General features: G+C 48.0%; 1 protein-coding gene across 1 annotated transcript in view; it reads left to right on the top strand.

Annotated features, from left to right (window-relative positions):
* Nucleotides 1-17,147, top strand: part of Prex1 (phosphatidylinositol-3,4,5-trisphosphate dependent Rac exchange factor 1) — a 172,034-nt gene that overhangs the window by 27,505 nt on the left and 127,382 nt on the right. The window lies entirely within an intron of this gene.

The following is a 17,147-nucleotide window of genomic DNA, read 5'->3' as shown; positions in this document are numbered from 1 at the left end:
CCACACGCATGCCAGGAAGGCACTCTACCAACCTATCTACATCTCCAGCCTCTGGATTTACTTATTTATTTATTTTTGGTTTTTTGAGGTAGGGTTTCACTCTAGCTCAGGCTCTCCTGGAATTCACTATGTAGTCTCAGGGTGGCCTCGAACTCACGGTGATCCTCCTACCTCTGCCTCCCGAGTGCTGGGATTAAAGGTGTGCGCCACCACACCCAGCTTCCAGCCTCTGGATTTAAAATGCCAGATTAGCATTTCCTGTTTTGGAACTTTAAAACTGGAATCATACTATGTGATCTTTTGTGTCTTTTTATTTATTTTAGATTTATTTTTTATTTATTTGAGTCAGAGAAAGGGAAAGAAAGAGTAAGAATGAGTGTACCAGGGCCTTCAGCTACTGCAAATGAACTCCAGACACATGTGCCACCTTGTGCATCTGGTTTACGTGGGACCTGGAGAATTGAACCTGGGTCCTTAGGCTTCACAGGCAAACGCCTAACTGCCAAGCCATCTCTCCAATCCTAATTTTTATTTTTTATTTTTTTATTTTTTTGAGGTAGGGTCTTACTCTAGTCCAGGCTCACCTGGAATTCACTATGTTGTCTCAAAGTGGCCTCACACTTACAGTAATCCTCCTACCTCTGCCTCCTGAGTGCTGAGATTAAAGGCGTGTGCACCACCATGCCTGGCTCTTCTGTGTCTTTTTAATTAATTATTTCAAAAATATTATAACTATTATGTATATGCGAGGCAAACATGATAACCACTACAGTGCTGAAACCATAACTATTATTTATAAGTAACCACATATATGTATATATAATGATGTAGTATTATAGTCAGGCATGGACTAATCTTGGCACTTAGGTTACAGAGGTAGGAGGATTGCTATGAGGTTGAAGTCAGCTTGGGTTATATAGTAAAATCCTGTCTCTCATCCAAATATTAACCAGGCCTGATCCTGCTTAGCTTCAGAGGTCAGGCAAGATCTGACACACTCAGGGTGGTATGGCCACAGACTAACTAAAAACCCTGTCTCAAAAACCCAATCAAGGCTGGGTGTGGTGGCGCACGCCTCTAATCCCAGCACTGGGGAGGCAGAGGTAGGAGGAGGGTCACTGTGAGTTTGAGGCCACCCTGAGACTATGTAGTGAATTCCAGATCAGCCTGGGCTAGAGTGAGACCCTACCTTGAAAATAAACAACAAAAAAATCCCAAAACAATCAACCAGCTAGCTAACCAGACAAAATAACTCTTAAGTAGCATGTGTGCTGAACATGACATATATTACATTAACACGTTACACGTCTTACACTCACAACAGAGGGAACAAAGTGTGTGTCCATATGTACTGTGCGTTATCTGTTTTCATAGGTGTGGCATGTGGAGTATGTTTTGCATTTGTAGTGCTTGGTCAGATGAAAGCGCATACAGGCATTAGAGTGAGATTAATGCAGCGGTGCCCTCCTTTCCTGGGGGTCCCTCGGGGAGTCTGGATACACTTTTTTTTGTGTGTGTGTGTTTCACAGTAGGGTCTCACTCTAGCCTAGAATTCACTATATAGTCCCTGGCTGGCCTTGAACTTACAGTGATTCTCCCGCCTCTGCCTCTTGAGTGCTAGGATTAAAAGCATGTACCACCATGCCTGGCTGGATACAGTTTTTATTTTTTTTTTGGTTAAAATGCAAGTAGTGAGTGACATACACCACACACATTTCTGTATTTTGCTTTGTCCCTGGATCATGGAGGATGTTCCATAATTGCCTCATTTAAACACTTAACAACTGTGGTGATTCCATGAAATGTCCACACTGTGTGTGTGTGTGTGTGTGTGTGTGTGTGTGTGTGTGTGTGTGTTCACAGGCAAGGTCTAAAGCCAGTTCCTTGTGTTGGACACTGAGGTTGTTCCCATCTTAACTGTTAAAAATGATGATGTGCCAACAAAGGAAGGTGGTTGGAGGGCTTATGATCTGGGCACTTTTTGTATATGTATGGAGGTTGTCAATAAAAAGTTAAAAAATGGGGACTGGGGAGATGGCTCAGTAGTTTAAGGTGCTTGCTTGCAGCTTGCGCCCTGGGTTCAGTCCCCCAACACCCATGTGAAGCCAGACACAAGGAGTGGTGCAGGCATCTGGTGTTCATTTACAGTGAGCAGTGAGACCCTGATGTGCTCATATAACACACACAGATACAAATATGTGTAGATAAATAAATAATAAAAAAATGGTAGCACTTCCATGGCTGATAGAGTTCTAAAATTAGGCATTCAAATGAGAAAACTGTGGCGTCTCAAAATTCACCATAGTACTGAGAAGAAGTGACAGTGGAGTGGTCAGCGCTGAGACATCTCTGTCACACCCTTCAAGGGTTAGGGGCCACTCGGAAGAGGTGGCAGAAAGAATGTAGGAGCCAAAAGAAGGGAAGGAGTGCTTTGCAATACTGTCTTCCAGACACAAAATGGTCATGACATTCATGACCTCACAGTGGCTGATGCTATCTACACAAGACCCGCATAATAGGAGGTAAAAATGATGACATTAAAATAGAGGGACTAGTTGGAAAGAAGGGGTTCAGTGGAGGGGGGATTCAGGAGGGGAAAAGGGGAGGGTGTTAGGAGGGGATTGTGATCATGGTATGTTGTATATGTGCAGAGGTTGTAAAGAAAAAGTTTAAAAAGGGTTGGGGAGATGACTTAGTGGTTAAGGCACTTGCCTGCGAAATCTAAGGATGCAGGTTTGATTCCCCAGTAACCACAGAAGCCAGATGCACAAGGTGGTGCATGTATTTGGAGTTCCTTTGCAGTGGCTAGAGGCCCTGGAGTGCCCATTCTCTCTCTCTCTCTATCTACTTCTTTCTCTTTCTCTCTCCCAAATAAATAAGTAAAATATAATACATAAAGAAGTTAAAAGAAGGAAAGTGTGGCAGTTTTTTTTTATGTTTTTTTAATTGACAGTTTCCATAATTATAGACAATAAGCCATAATAACTCCCTCCCCCTTCACTTTCTCCTTCACAACTCCACTCTCCATCATATCCCCTCCCCCTCTCAATCAGTCTCTTTTATTTTGTTATTTTCTTTTCTTTTCAATTCTTTTTTATTAACAGTTTCCATGAGTATAAAAGATATCCCATGGTAATACCCTCCCTCCCCCCACTTTCCTCTTTGAAACTCCACTCTCCATCATATCCCCTCCCCATCTCAATCAGTCTTTTATTTTGATGTCATGATCTTTTCCTCCTCTTATGATGGTCTTGTGAGGTCATGGATATTGGATATCCAGGCCATTTTGTGTGTGGGGGGAGCACGTTGTAAGGAGTCCTACCCTTCCTTTGGCTCTTACATTCTTTCTGCCCAGTGTGGCAGTTTTTAAAAAGATTCTAGTTACATAGTCTAGCAGTTCCTCTCTTAGGTATATACTTAAGAGAAAGGTTTCTCTCTTAAGTATATACTTAGGAGAAACTTGAAAAATGTATACACGTGCCACTATAAATATGTGTACGTGAATGTCAGCATCATTTAACAGAGTCAAGAAGTGATGTGTAGTGTACACTCAGCAAGAAGGACTGAGTACTGATGAGTGAGACAGGTGGGCAAGCCTTGGACTCACTCCGCTGAGCACTGAAGGCAGGCGCAAGCCTATGCTGTGTGATCCCAGGGATATAAAATGTCCCGAACATGCAACTCTGTAGAGATGGAGAGAAGTGGTGGCCTGAGGCTGGTGTGGTTGGGGAGCAATGGGAGAGCAGCTGCTGAGGAAACAGGGCTCAGCGGTTAAAGTTGCCTGCTTGGAAAGCCTGATGGCCTGGGTTCGATTCCCCGGCACCCACCAAAAGTCAGATGCACAACGTGTTACATGTGTGTGGAGTTCATTTGTGGTACCCTGGTGTGCCCATTCTCTCTTTTTTTTTCTCTCTCCTCTCTCAAATAAATACATAAACAATAAAAACAAGGTCTGAATTCATTGTTGCAATGGCTGCATAACTGGATATTCTAAGTTCACCCATTCCCACACTTTACAAGGGTGAATTTCATGGCATGTGAATGGTTTTTTGGCTTGCTGCTGTTCAAAAAAAAAAAAAAAAAAAAAAAAAAAAGATGGGTGCTGGAGAGATAGCTTAGCAGTTAAGGAGCTTACCTGTAAAGTACCCAAGTTCGATTCCCCAGTATCCACGTAATGCGAGTTGTACAAGGTTACACACACATCTGGAGTTTGTTTGCAGTGGCTGGAGGCCCTGACACACCCATTCTCTCTCTCTCTTTCTATCTGCCTCTTTCTCTTATTTTCTCAAATAAAACATAAAATGTTAGAATGATGGTGTGAGAGGCATAGGCCATTACCTCCTTGGAAGTGGATCTGTGTTAAAGTGGTATATGAATGAATGTGAGCTTCTTTAATCTCTAAGTATTAGAAAGAACCGGGTGCTCTCTCCTTGCCGAATGTGAAAGGGGTGCTGACAAGAAGGCAGCTCCCCATTTCCGTGCTGGTGGCTTTAGCCCTGTCTGGTCTGATGCCTTCTAGGTCTTTCCCCATGAGGTCATGCCGTTGATATTCATATCTGAGCCTGTAGCAGTGACTTAACCTTTGAGTGTGTGCGTTTGAGCCGAGGCCACCGAGCGGGTGGTGACGTCCGCAGGCTCCCGAGCGGAGCTCTTGTGTTTGACCTGAGTCTAAAAGGGCCACTGCTGGGATGGCCCAGCTTTGTTCATGGGACGTGCGTCTGTGTGGGCGCTTTGTGCTGCCTTACACGGTGTCAGCCCATTCCTTCTGTCTTCTGTTTTCGGAGGCCAACTGCTGGCGGTCACACGCTCGTCCCCTTCGGGATGGGCACCTCCTGTACCCGGAGAGGGATTCTCAGCCCTGTGCACTTGGGGCTGGGTGACTCAGGGGGACCCGTCCTCTCCTTGCTTCTACTCACTGGCCCACAAACACTCCTTTTCCCAGTTGTGACAGCCACAGGTTTCATGTCCCCCAGAGACATCATTCTCTACTGACCAGCCCTGCAGTGTCCTCCTCTCCCAGACCCTGTGCACATGGTCAAGGCCACCACATGCTGGCCTTGTTCCAGCCACATGCCTGAGGTCACAGATCAGACATGTAGCAGACGTGGGGTCCCAGCTCGTTTCCTCCCACTTGTTGGCACCCATCGAGGGCTGGACTGGTGCTGGGTGAGCTGGGTGCTGGGGCAGGGCAGATCTTCTCCCGTCCTCATAGGACTGGCCTTCCGGGGAGGGCTTAGACAGCAAGCTAGACAGCAAGCGCCCACAATGTGTCAGATGGGTGGCCAGTGGGTCAGGAGATGGGAGAGTCATAGAGTGTGCCACCTGACACTTGATGATGTTTCACAGCGAGGGCGGAGGTGAGGAGAGTTTCCACGTGTCAGGGACTGCACAGTTAACTTGGAACCCCTGTGACGTGCTGTGACTGTTAGCCTGTTGCATATGGGGAAGTGGAGGCACTGAGATATTAGTGGCAGGGCTTTGGAAGTTCTGGAGCTCTCGGCCTCTCTGTCACGTTGCCTTCAGGCTTGTCCTTGTCCCGCTGACCCAGAGTCCCCAGCTCAGGCACCGGTGTCATTTTCAATGAGATAAGCCAGAGCCGGTCTTTAAACTTCCATAGTCATTCAGCAGAGCAGTTTTATGCCAATTACAACCAGTGCTTTAGAAATTAGGCTTTGTGGGCTGGAGAGATGGCTTAGCGGTTAAGACGCTTGCCTGCAAAACCAAAGGACCCAGGCCCAATTCCCCAGTATCCATGTAAACCAGATACACAAGGTGGCACATGTGTTTGGAGTTCATTTGCGGTGGCTAGAGGCCCTGAGGCGCCCATTCTCTCTCTCTTTCTATCTGCCTGTTTCTTTCTCAAATAAAAATAAAAAAGGAAGTTTTAAAAGAAAAAAATTAAAAAAAATAGGCTTTCGTCTATGTTTTGCTGATAATTCATTTTTATTGCATTTTCTAAAAGTCTTGGTTTGAAGTTAGAAATTGAAGAGGAAAAGTTATTCCCTAGCGAGCTGGAACAAACCTGGGTTAGGAGGGTTTGTACCTGCAGTGAACTTGACTGTTCTCTGATCTCTCGTTTTCCCTGTACCAGCTCCTGGCCCCTGGGATCTTGAGACAGGCTGAGGGAGTCTCCCTATTGGACCTGGGAAGATGTTGAGGCCAGGAGGGTGGCAGTACCAGTGCCCCCGCGCTCCTGGAGGAGGCTCCGTGTCTATAGTCCTGGGCTGTGAGTTTTACAGCTCCGGTCAGGCACCTAGATAGGACCTGCCTTGCAGGCCTCCCTGGAGGTGTCCTCTGGTCACACCCTTGAGCTTCTGTCCGGTAGGCCCTGGGAAGAGGCTGAGCTCCCCCACCAGTGGCAGCTGGGGCCCCTCTTGGGGACCCCATCTCTCTGGCCTCTCCTCAGCTCCTCTCTTTGTCTCCGTGGCCATGGCAACCCAAGTAGCCGCTTGGCACTTCCAGCCCCAGCCCCCAGCCTGAGCTTCCTTCTCCCTTGGAGCTGCCCTGTCTTGGGGACTCGGGCCTGGCTGGGGGAACCACACCCCCACTGCTCGCCGAGGAGGGCTGCTGGCTGGGGCCTCAGGGAAGGCTTTCTCTGCTGGGCATCCTCCCTGCTCCGGCTCCTGGTCTTCCTTCCCCAGGCTTGCTCTCTCTCTGTCTTTGCAGCAGGGTTGATTTCATTCTCTTTGCCATCTTCCTTTCTTCTCTTCTTCCTCCCTCCCTTCCTCCCTCCAGTGCTCTGTCAGCCTGAGCTGTCCCCCTTCCCTCGCTAGGCCCCCGCCTCTGTCACTGGATGGCTCTTGATACTTCACTCACATTGCTTGGCACCTGAGGCCCTTTCACTGCCCAGATAAGGTCTTGTTTCAGAGGGGTTCGCTTGTAGCCCCCACCAGTGCAGGGAGACCCTGCTGTCCCTCACGGAAGAGTGCTCATCTGTCTTGTTGTCCCTCTGGGTTTGAAGGGATCCTCTTGCCCAGCTGGGTTTTCCCAGTGAGCGAGGATTACGTCGTTGGAAGGTGGGCTGCTCAGCTCTGACATCTGAGCCAGTCATGAGACTCTTAGGAAAGCCTCCAGTGCTTTCTTCCTATCCCTCCGGGACAGCGACAGTCCCACTGTGGGTTATTAAGGTCGTCATTTATTAATGGTCACAGCTGTCTCTATACATATGAGTAAATAATGCTTCCATACTCGCTCTGTGCTGGGAGGATCTGCAGAGACCTTGCAGGATTGAGGTTAAGAGGCACCCCAGTGTGGCCTTTGACCCCAGCTCAGAGAGGAGCTGGCTTGGGTGGGGAAGGCAGCCAGGTGTACAGAAAGTCACAGGACCCTGTCTATCTGCCCTTTGTCTCCATGTCCACCACCGGCATGGATATGAAGAGACATTTCTTTCCTCTAATCACTCTGTGCCTCGGTTTTCTCACCTGTACGCAGGGATTGAGGAACACCCAGGTATCTGACTTTCTAAGTTCCTTCTTACTTTCCTTTTCTTCTCGTTTTTTCTATTTTTTTCTTCCTTTTGCTTTCTGTTCTCTTTCTCCTTTCTTTTCTTCCTCCTTCCTTCTCTTCCAGTCTTCCTTCCTTCCCTTCTTTCTTCCCTTCTTCCCTTGGCAGGGTCTCATTCTAGTCTAAGCTGATCTGGAACTCATTCTAGTCCTGGCTGGCCTTGATCTCATGGAAGCCCTTTTACCTCAGCCTTCCCCTGAGTGTTGGATTAAATGTAAGAGCCACCATGCCCATTTTCCTTTTAAAAATATATTTATCTATTTATTTTTGTTCATTTATTTGAAAGTGACAGACACAGAAAGAGGGGGAGAGAGAGAGAGAGAGAGAGAGAGAGAGAGAGAGAGAGAGAGAGAGAGAGAATGGGTGCGCCAGGGTCTCTAGCTACTGCAAATGAACTTCAGACACGTGTACCCCTTGTGCATCTGGCTAACGTGGGTCCTGGGGAATTGAGCCAAGAACCGGAGGTCCTTAGGCTTCACAGGCAAGCACTTAACTGCTAAGCCATTTCTCCAGCCCTAGTTTTATTTTTTTAAAGTATTATTTATTTATTATTTGACAGAGAGAGAGAGAGAGAGAGAGAGAGAGGGAGAGGGAGAGAATGGGCATGCTATGGCCTCCAGCCACTGCAAACGAACTCTAGACGCATGCACCCCCTTGTGCATCTGGCTAACGTGGGTTCTGGGGAGTTGAACCTGGGTCCTTTGGCTTTGTAGGCAAATGCCTTAACTGCTAAGCCATCCCTCCAGCCCTGTATTTATTTGAGAGAGAGAGAGAGAGAGAGACAGACAGACAGACAGACAGACACAGACAGACATAGACAGTAAGGGCATGCCTGGCCCTCTTGCCACTGCAGATGAACCTCAGACACATGAGCCATGTGGTGAATCTGGCTTTATGTAGGCACTGGGGAATTGAACCTGGGCCAGCAGGCTTTGAAAACAAGCACCTTTAACTGCTGAGCTGTCTCCCCAGCTCCATTTCTTTTCAGTGTTTTTATGGAGATATAATTCATGTGCTGCAAAATTCACTCTGTCACACCATCTGCCCTTAGCTTTTCCTTTTCTTATGTTCCCAAAGTTATGCATCCATCACTGCTTTCCAGTTCCAGAACATTTTTTTAAAATTATTTATTTATTTATTTGAGAGCGACAGACATAGACAGAAAGACAGATAGAGGGAGAGAGAGAGAATGGGCGTGCCAGGGCTTCCAGCCTCTGCAAACAAACTCCAGACGCGTGTGCCCCCTTGTGCATCTGGCTAATGTGGGACCTGGGGAACCGAGCCTCAAACCGGGGTCCTTAGGCTTCACAGGCAAGCGCTTAACCGCTAAGCCATCTCTCCAGCCCAGTTCCAGAACATTTTAATCACCCCAGAAACGAACCCCAGAAGTCTCTCCCATTCTTCTCCTTACCTGAGGAAACCACAGGCATACTTTCTCTCTCTGTGGGTTTGGCCATCTCATGGAAATGACATCATACAAAATGAGGCCTTTTGTGTTTGGCTTCTTTCACTTAGCCTAGTGTTTTCTGGGTTCATCTTTGTGACAGCATGTGTCAGAATTTCATCCCTTTCATGGCTGAGTCATAGTCCAGTGTGTAGACATACCACATTGTGTTAGTTCGTTTTTTCATGCATCTGTGAAACGCTTGTGTATAGGTTTTTTGTATGCATGTTTTTGTTGTTCTTAGGTATAAAGCTAGACTTGGTCTCGGGTTTCCTTAGACACTGTACCTGCTAGGTAGGAGGACTACTTTGAGCCTTTGACATTGGCGCCGGGGAGACAGCGATGCTCTTGAGTGCATATTGAGTGCCCACTGGGTGCCAGCTGCTAGTTCTAGAGGATCGGTCACTATCTCTCACACGAGGAAGCTGAGGGACCCAAGCATGAACTCACTTGCCCAAGATCACACAGCATGGCACAGAAATTGAGTCCTGGCAGACTGGATCCAGAGCCTGTGCCCCTGACCCCACCCAGCTGGACCTCCTGGAGAGCTAGTGGGCTCCCCATATGGTGGAGGCAGCTGTTGCCCACCATAGTGCCACAGTTTCCCTGGCCGTGGTTCCTGAGCAGAAACAAACTCCAGGATGGAAGACATTTCCCACACTGCAATGGTGGAGCTTTGGGTCTGAAATCACTCCAACTCCAATTGTAACAAACAATTCATGGGCCAAACAAAACACATCTGTGCCCAAACTATGGGCTGCCAGTGTGCTCACTTTGCCCCTGTGGCCACTTGGCAGCCTGGGTGGTGGCTGTGTGGTACGTAGGCCTTTGAGGGGGGGCGGCTTCTGGCTGGTGGCTGAGCCATTCTTGTTTCAATCTGCCACCTCATCAAGTGGGAGGCTGCTAAGGACCCCGCTGATGTCTGGCCAGTTTGTGACCCTTCAGTCGTCCCTTGCTTGGGGCTCTAAAATCATGACAGCTCATATTGGGTGCCCACTATATGGTTTTTTTTTTTTCAAGATAGGGTCCCGCTCTAACCCAGGCTGACCTGGAATTCACTGTGTAGTTAGTCTCTGATTGCCCTTGGACTCACAGTGATCCTTCTACCTCTGCCTCCCGAGGGTGGAGGTTAAAGGCATGCGCCACCACGCCCAGCCCCACTGTACAATTTTTTTTGTTTTTTGTTTTTGAGGTAGGGTCTCACTCAAGCTCAGGCTGACCTGGAATTCATGTAGTCTCAGGATGACCTTGAACTCACGGTGATCCTCCTACCTCTGCCTCCCAAGTGCTGGGATTAAAGGCGTGCTCCACCACGCCTGGCCCACTGTACGGTTTTTACAAAGTATGGTTTTGGGACTGGTGACTTGTGCTCTGTGCCTCAGTATCCCCAGGTGTCATGTAGGGGTAGCAGTGTCTCCACCACAATGTGGAGTCACCTGACACTCCGAAAGGACTTTGCGCTGCCAGCCACGGTCGTTACCACGCACAGCGTGCACACCAGCTCTGCCGTGCATGGGGCCGGAAGAGTGAGCAGGAGACTGCTCCTCCTCAGAGTGCCATTGCTGCGAGTTTCCTGCAGGAACAAGGCTTGCGTGTGCGACTCTGCATGGCTCCGAGCCTGCATATTGAGCGTGCGATTATTCACGCACACGCTCCCACATGAACTCCTCCTCACTCTCTTTCACACGTTTCCAGAAATAAATGCACGCTGGGGTTCTCAGGCAGTGACTATAGACCCCTGGGTAGGCAGGGATGTTTCAGGAATTGGGGGCGTGAGGCTGCTGGCTAGGGGTTGGGGAGGCGGTACAAGGGAGAAACTGGGTGTCTGAGCTGGGCAGGTTGGGCAGATGTGTGCACCCAGGGCTGAGCTGCGGACCTGTGGCATGCCTCTGGTTTTCAGTGGTGGCTATGGGAAGGGTTCTGGGGACCCATGTTCTGTTCTCTGTCTTAGCACTGGGCACTGGGTTGGATGGAGGAAACTGTGTCCTCCAAAGCGTGTCTGACAGACCTCCGAGGCTTTTTCTGCTCCTTTACCTTTTCTCTTTTTTAAACAATTTAGTTACTGGCCGGGCGTCATGATGCAGCACTCGGGAGGCAGAGGTAGGAGGATTGCTGTGAGTTCGAGACAACCCTGAAACTCCACAGTGAATTCCAGGTTAGCCTGGGCCAGAGTGAGACCCTACCTCGAAAAACCAAAAGAAAAAATTATTGAAGAGAGAGGGAAAGAGGCAGAGGTAGAGTGAGAGAATGGTCACACCAGGACTTCTAGCCACTGCAAATGAACTCCAGACATGTGCTTCACCTTGTGCATCAGGCTTATGTGGATCCTGGGGAATTGAACCTGGGTCCTTTGGCTTTGCAGGCAAAGCTTCTTAGAGCCTAAGGAAAGCATGCAGAATTAGTGCAACAGAACCCAACTGTCCTAGAGGTGGCTGGACTCTGAGTTTCTCTTGGTTATCTTTCCCCAGTCAAGCCAACATTCTTCTTTTTTTCTTGTAGGCATCTTAAACACCTTGCCACCCCTCTTCCTCTCCTTTCCCCAAGAGTCTGTGGGGACATTTAAGAAATTAGTTATTTATTTATTTGAGAGTGACAGACAGGCAGAGAGAGAAAGAGGCAGCTAGAGATAAAGAATGGGTGCGCCAGGGTCTCCAGCCATTGCAAACAAACTCCAGATGCGTGTGACCCCTTGTGCATCTAGCTAACGTGGGTCCTTGGGAGTCGAGCCTCAAACTGGAGTCCTTAGGCTTCACAGGCAAGTGCTTAACCGCTAAGCCATCTCTCCAGCCCATTATTATTATTATTATTCAAATTTTTATTAACAACTTCCATGGTTATAAAAAATATCCCATGGTAATACCCTCCCTCCACCCACCTTCCCCTTTGAAACTCCATTCTCCATCATATCCCCTCCCCATCCCAATCATTCTCTCTTTTATTTTGATGTCATGATCTTTTCCTCCTCTTATGATGGTCTTGTGTAAGTAGTGTCAGGCACTGTGAGGTGATGGATATGTGGGGACTTTTTGTTCCCCACTTTTTTTTGCCTCTTCCTGCAGAGCTTTCTGGGGACATCAGTGGAACTTGAAATTACTTCTTCCTCTTTTTATTTTTATCTTTGGTTGCAGTATTGGTGATGGAACCCAGGACCTGGCACATGCTAGGCAAGACCTCTCCCACTGAGTCATATACCCACACCTCTTTGTGCTTTTGTTTGTTTTGTTTTGTTTTTCGAGGTAGGGTCTCTCTCTGGCTCAGGCTGACCTGGAATTAACTATGTAGTCTCAGGGTGGCCTCGGACTCACAGCAATCCTCCTAACTCTGCCTTCCGAGTGCTGGGATTAAAGGCGTGTGCCACCACGCCTGGCCTCTGTGCTTTTTAAAATTTTTTTTAAAAAGTATATTTTATGGGCTGGAGAGATGGCTTAGCAGTTAAGGCACATGCCTGCAAAGCCGGTTTGATTCTCCAGGTCCCACATAAGACAGATGCACAAAGGGGTCCATGTGTCTGGAGTTCATTTATAGTGGCTAGAGGTCCTGGTGTGCCCATTCTTCCCCTCTTTCTTTCCCCCTCTCTCTGTCTCTGATAAATAAATAAATAAAAATAAAATCTTTCAAATATATTTTATTTATTTATTTGAGAGAGAAAGTGGGAGAGAGAGAGAGAATGACTGCGCCAGGGCCACCAGCCACTGCAAACGAACTCCAGATGCATGTGCCCCCTTGTGAATCTGGCTAACACGGGTCCTGGGGCTTTTTTTTTTCCCCTTAGCCTAGGCTGACCTGAAATTCACCATGTAGTCTCAGGGTGGCCTAGAACTCACAGTGGATCCTCCCAAGTGCTGGGATTAAAGGAGTGCGCCACCACACCTGGCTACCAGACCCATTTTCTTCCCTCATTCTACCCCATCTTCATCCCCCCCCCACCATCTACTCATCCACCTGTCTGCCCATCCATTCATCCATCTACCCATTGATCATCCATCCATCTTTCCATCATCCACCCACACACGTATTGTCTATCCATTGATCTATCACCCCACCGTTGGTCTGTTTGTCTATCCGTCATCCATTGAGTGTTTCCTGAACTACACTCACTGATATGTTAGTGTTATAGTTTTTGTTTTTTTGGTTTTTCAAGGTAAGGTTTCACTCTAGCCCAGGCTGACCTGGAATTCACTACGGAGTCTCAGGGTAGCCTCGAACTCACGGCGATCCTCCTACCTCTGCCACCTGAGTTCTGGGATTAAAGGCGTGCGCCACGCCTGGCTACATTATATTCTTACTGAGTTGCAACGTCTTTGTCTTGTAAAACCTTTATGCCATCTTATTTTATTATTTACTTATGTATTTATGAGGGAGAGATAATGGGCACACTGGGGCCTGTAGCCATTGCAAATGAACTCCAGACACTTAGTGGGTACGGGGAAATTGAACCTGGGTTCTTAGGATTTGCAGGCAAGTGCCTTAACACTAAGGCATCTCTCCAGCCCCTTTATCTCATCTTAATAATACTCTCGAGATCAAAGATTTGATGGGATGACCATACTGATACCAAAATAAATATATTTGCCAAGCCTTGTTCCCAGGTTACCTCTTACCAATATTCCTGGGCAGACTTGGGGACACCTGCCACTGTCCTAGCCCCATGCTGGGCCTGGCGCCTTTGGTGCAGTGTCCCACCAGCAACTTTTCCTGTGACATGAAGAACAGGCAAGATGCTTGTGGCTGCTATGCTGTGGATTGGCCCTGGGCTCTGGGGACAGTTCCTGTTACTGGACTCTGGGACATCACCAGAGACCCCTTTGGCTTGAGAATGACATTGAACCAGAACATGTTAGGATTTTTTGCTTTTTCATTTGCCACATGGTTTTTCAAGTTCCTGATGGTGTGTACTGGCTGTCTGGGGGTAAAGAAGAGAATTGTTCCTGCCATTGTAATCGTCATATTTGTGGGTAATTGGTGTGGGAGACAGAAACTGAAGAAATGAGGCGGGGCTACCTCAGATGGGGTCCAGATGGGTTGCATTATCCAGGCTTGTCAGGGGAGGTCTCCAGAGAGGTGGCATTGTCATCGAGCAGTGGGAACGAACCGCTAAGTAGTCCTGTTGTGGGGAACCGCTGGGGCAGAAGGAAGAGCCAGTGCAAAGGCCCTGTGGTATGAGGCTGGATGTAAGCAACTGGGCAAGTGGGAATGTGGCACGCCCTCCACTCCCCAGCAGGGATGTACGGTGACGTGGGAACTGGGAATTATTCTTTTTAGCGTGTGGGCGCGTGGAGAGTGGGGGTGCTGGGCAGGGTGGCGGCACAGGGGGCGTTAATTTTGCAAAGGTTTCTCTGATGCTGTGCACGTGGGATGGGAGATGCTTCGGTGGGCAGGGGGGAGGCCATGCACCAGTCTAGGTGGAAGACGTGGTTCTGATGTGGGAGCGCGGGAAGAGCCAGCCAGTCTGGCTGCTCCCCGAGGGGTCTGGAAGCTGGCAACAGGCTTACCTGATCTGTTTGATCTGAGGGGTGGGGGGTTGGGATCCAGGGAGGTGCCCCTATGGTGGCTTCCTAGCCTACCCTGCCTTTCACCCGCTCTCAGGACTGACTGCTCTAGGCTCTGGGCCTGCACCTCCGAGTGGAGCCAGGCTTTTGCAGGAGGAGTTACAAGCTTTACTCGGGGTGTGTGTGGGGGGGGGGATGGAAGCTGAGGGAGCAGTTGGTGCTGAGAGGCTGAGCCTGGGGTGGGGCAGACAGCAGAGAAATAGCTTTCGAGGACCCCCAGCTAGGGCGGAGGATCTGGGGGTTCTCGAGGGCTGGAGCAGGTTGCGTCAGGATTGTGGAGGAAAGGGACGGATCGCCGGGATTCCTGGCGGCCGGCGGGGGAGCGTCGCGGGTGGCTGTGGGGCCGGCCGATCGATCGCCTGCCTTTGCCACAGACAGGCTGTGTGACCCATGGCAGGTGACTCTGCTGCAATGTGATTTTCTTATCTGTAGCATAGGGGTATTGACTATACCCTCTGCTGGGGGATACTTCATGAAGGAATGTGCTTAGACCAAGGCTGATGCTCATCCCAAGCACTCTCAGGAAGCTCTTTTCTCTTATTGATGTGTAGATTTAAACGTCTCTTGCCACTGCAAACAGACGCCAGATGTTGCACCACTTTGTGTGTGTGTGTGTGTCCAGCTCGATGTAGGTGGTTGGGGTGTTGAACTGTGGGCTGGCAGACTTTGCAAGCAAGTGCCTTTAGTCATCAAGCCACCTCCCAGGAGACTCTTGATGGCATTGTGGTCGTCATTATCAGCATCGTCGTACTTGGCTTCATCATCAGCAGAAACAGCGTCATTCCTTGATGTCATCCTCAGCATCTTGGACGTGATCATCTTTATTTTAAATTATTTTTAAAAGTAGTTTTATTTAGTTATTTGACAGAGAAAGAGGGAAGAAGAGAGAGAAAGAGAGAGAGAGAATGGGCACACCAGGGCCTCCAGCCATTGCAAACCAACTCCAGATGCGTGCGCCCCTTGTGCATCTGGCTAACGCTGGCCCTGGGAATCAAATCTGGGTCCTTTGGCTTTGTAGGCAAATACCTTAACTGCTAAGCCATCTCTCCAGCCCCTTAGCATCACCTTTAGCATCATCATCAGCAGCAGCATCTTTGGCATCATTGTCAGTCATCGTTTTTCTTTTTTTTGGTTTTTCGAGGTAGGGTCTCACTCTAGCCCAGGCTGACCTGGAATTCACTATGTAGTCTCAGGGCGGTCTTGAACTCACAGCAATCCTCCTACCTCTGCCTCCTGAGTACTGGGATTAAAGGTGTGCACTACCACGCCCAGCTTGATTTTATCTTTTATTAACAGCTTCCATACTTAAATAGACCGTGATAATTCCCTCCCCTCCCCCACTCCCCCTTCACAAGTTCACACTCTATGATATCATCTTCCCTCTCTCTTTTATTTTTATTTGTTTATTTATTTTGGTTTTCGAGGTAGGGTCTCACGCTGGCTCAGGCTGACCTGGAATTCACTATGTAGGCTCAGGGTGGCCTCGAACTCACGGCGATCCTCCTACCTCTGTCTCCCGAGTGCTGGGATTAAAGGCGTGCGCCACCACTACTGGCTTATCAGTCATCTTTTTTTTTAAATTAGGGTCTTTTTATTCTTATATATTAATTCCTAGATATCGATCATTCTGACAATATTGAACTCTATCATTTCTCATCAGTATTTCAAGGAACTAATTAAGTATAAAAATAAAGTAACATTACCCTATAAATTTACTGCCAATATGAAAATAATTTGAATAAATGAAAATGACCATATGAAAATATTCTTTAGTTCATTGACCACTTGATGTTCTATGTAGTACAGATTCTGATATTAGACCATAATTATTAGGAGATCAACATGGTTTTTCAGTAGTTTAAAAATAATACCTAAAGAGTTGCTAAGCTGGGCGTGGTGGCGCACACCTTTAATCCCAGCACTCGGGAGGCAGAGGTAGGAGGATCACTGTGAGTTCGAGGCCACCCTGAGACTACATAGTTAATTCCAGGTCAGCCTGAGCCAGCGTGAGACCCTACCTCGAAAAACCAAAAAAAAAAAAAAAAAAAAAAAAAAAAGTTGCTATGATCATACTTACTATTGTGTTGATTAATTACTATCAAAGTTGCACTATTTAAAGCCATATGTGTGATGGACACAACCGTACTTCTCTCTTCTGTATCCCCTGAATGCCTGTGCTGGGTTGTAAATTGGATCATAACACTAGTATCTATTCTTCTATTTTACTTACATACATTCATCTTCTTCTCCTATATTGCTAAGAATCCATCATTTCAAAATAAGTACCCAAGGGAAAACACGGAGATTATCATTTATCAGTCATCTTTTAAAAACTTATTTACTTACTTATTTATGTATTTGACAAAGAGAGGGAGAGGGAGACATGGACAGAGGTGGGGGGCAGGTAGAGAGAATGGGCACCCTGGGGCCTCCAGCCACTGCAAACGAACTCCAGACGCAGGCTCCATCTTGTGCATCTGGCTTACATGGGTACTGGGGAATTGAACCTGGGTCCTTAGGCGTCGCAGGCAAGTGCCTTAACCACTTAGCCACCTCTCCAGCCTTCAGTCATCTTTATCAGCATCCAGACCAACCTTGATAGGTGGGGACAGAGTCATTCCTGGGATTCAGCAGGTTGTCCTGGAGGGATC

This window comes from Jaculus jaculus, chromosome 8 (assembly GCF_020740685.1).
Source record: "Jaculus jaculus isolate mJacJac1 chromosome 8, mJacJac1.mat.Y.cur, whole genome shotgun sequence".
NCBI lineage: Eukaryota > Metazoa > Chordata > Mammalia > Rodentia > Dipodidae > Jaculus > Jaculus jaculus.
This window is presented reverse-complemented; position numbering and strand designations above follow the sequence as displayed.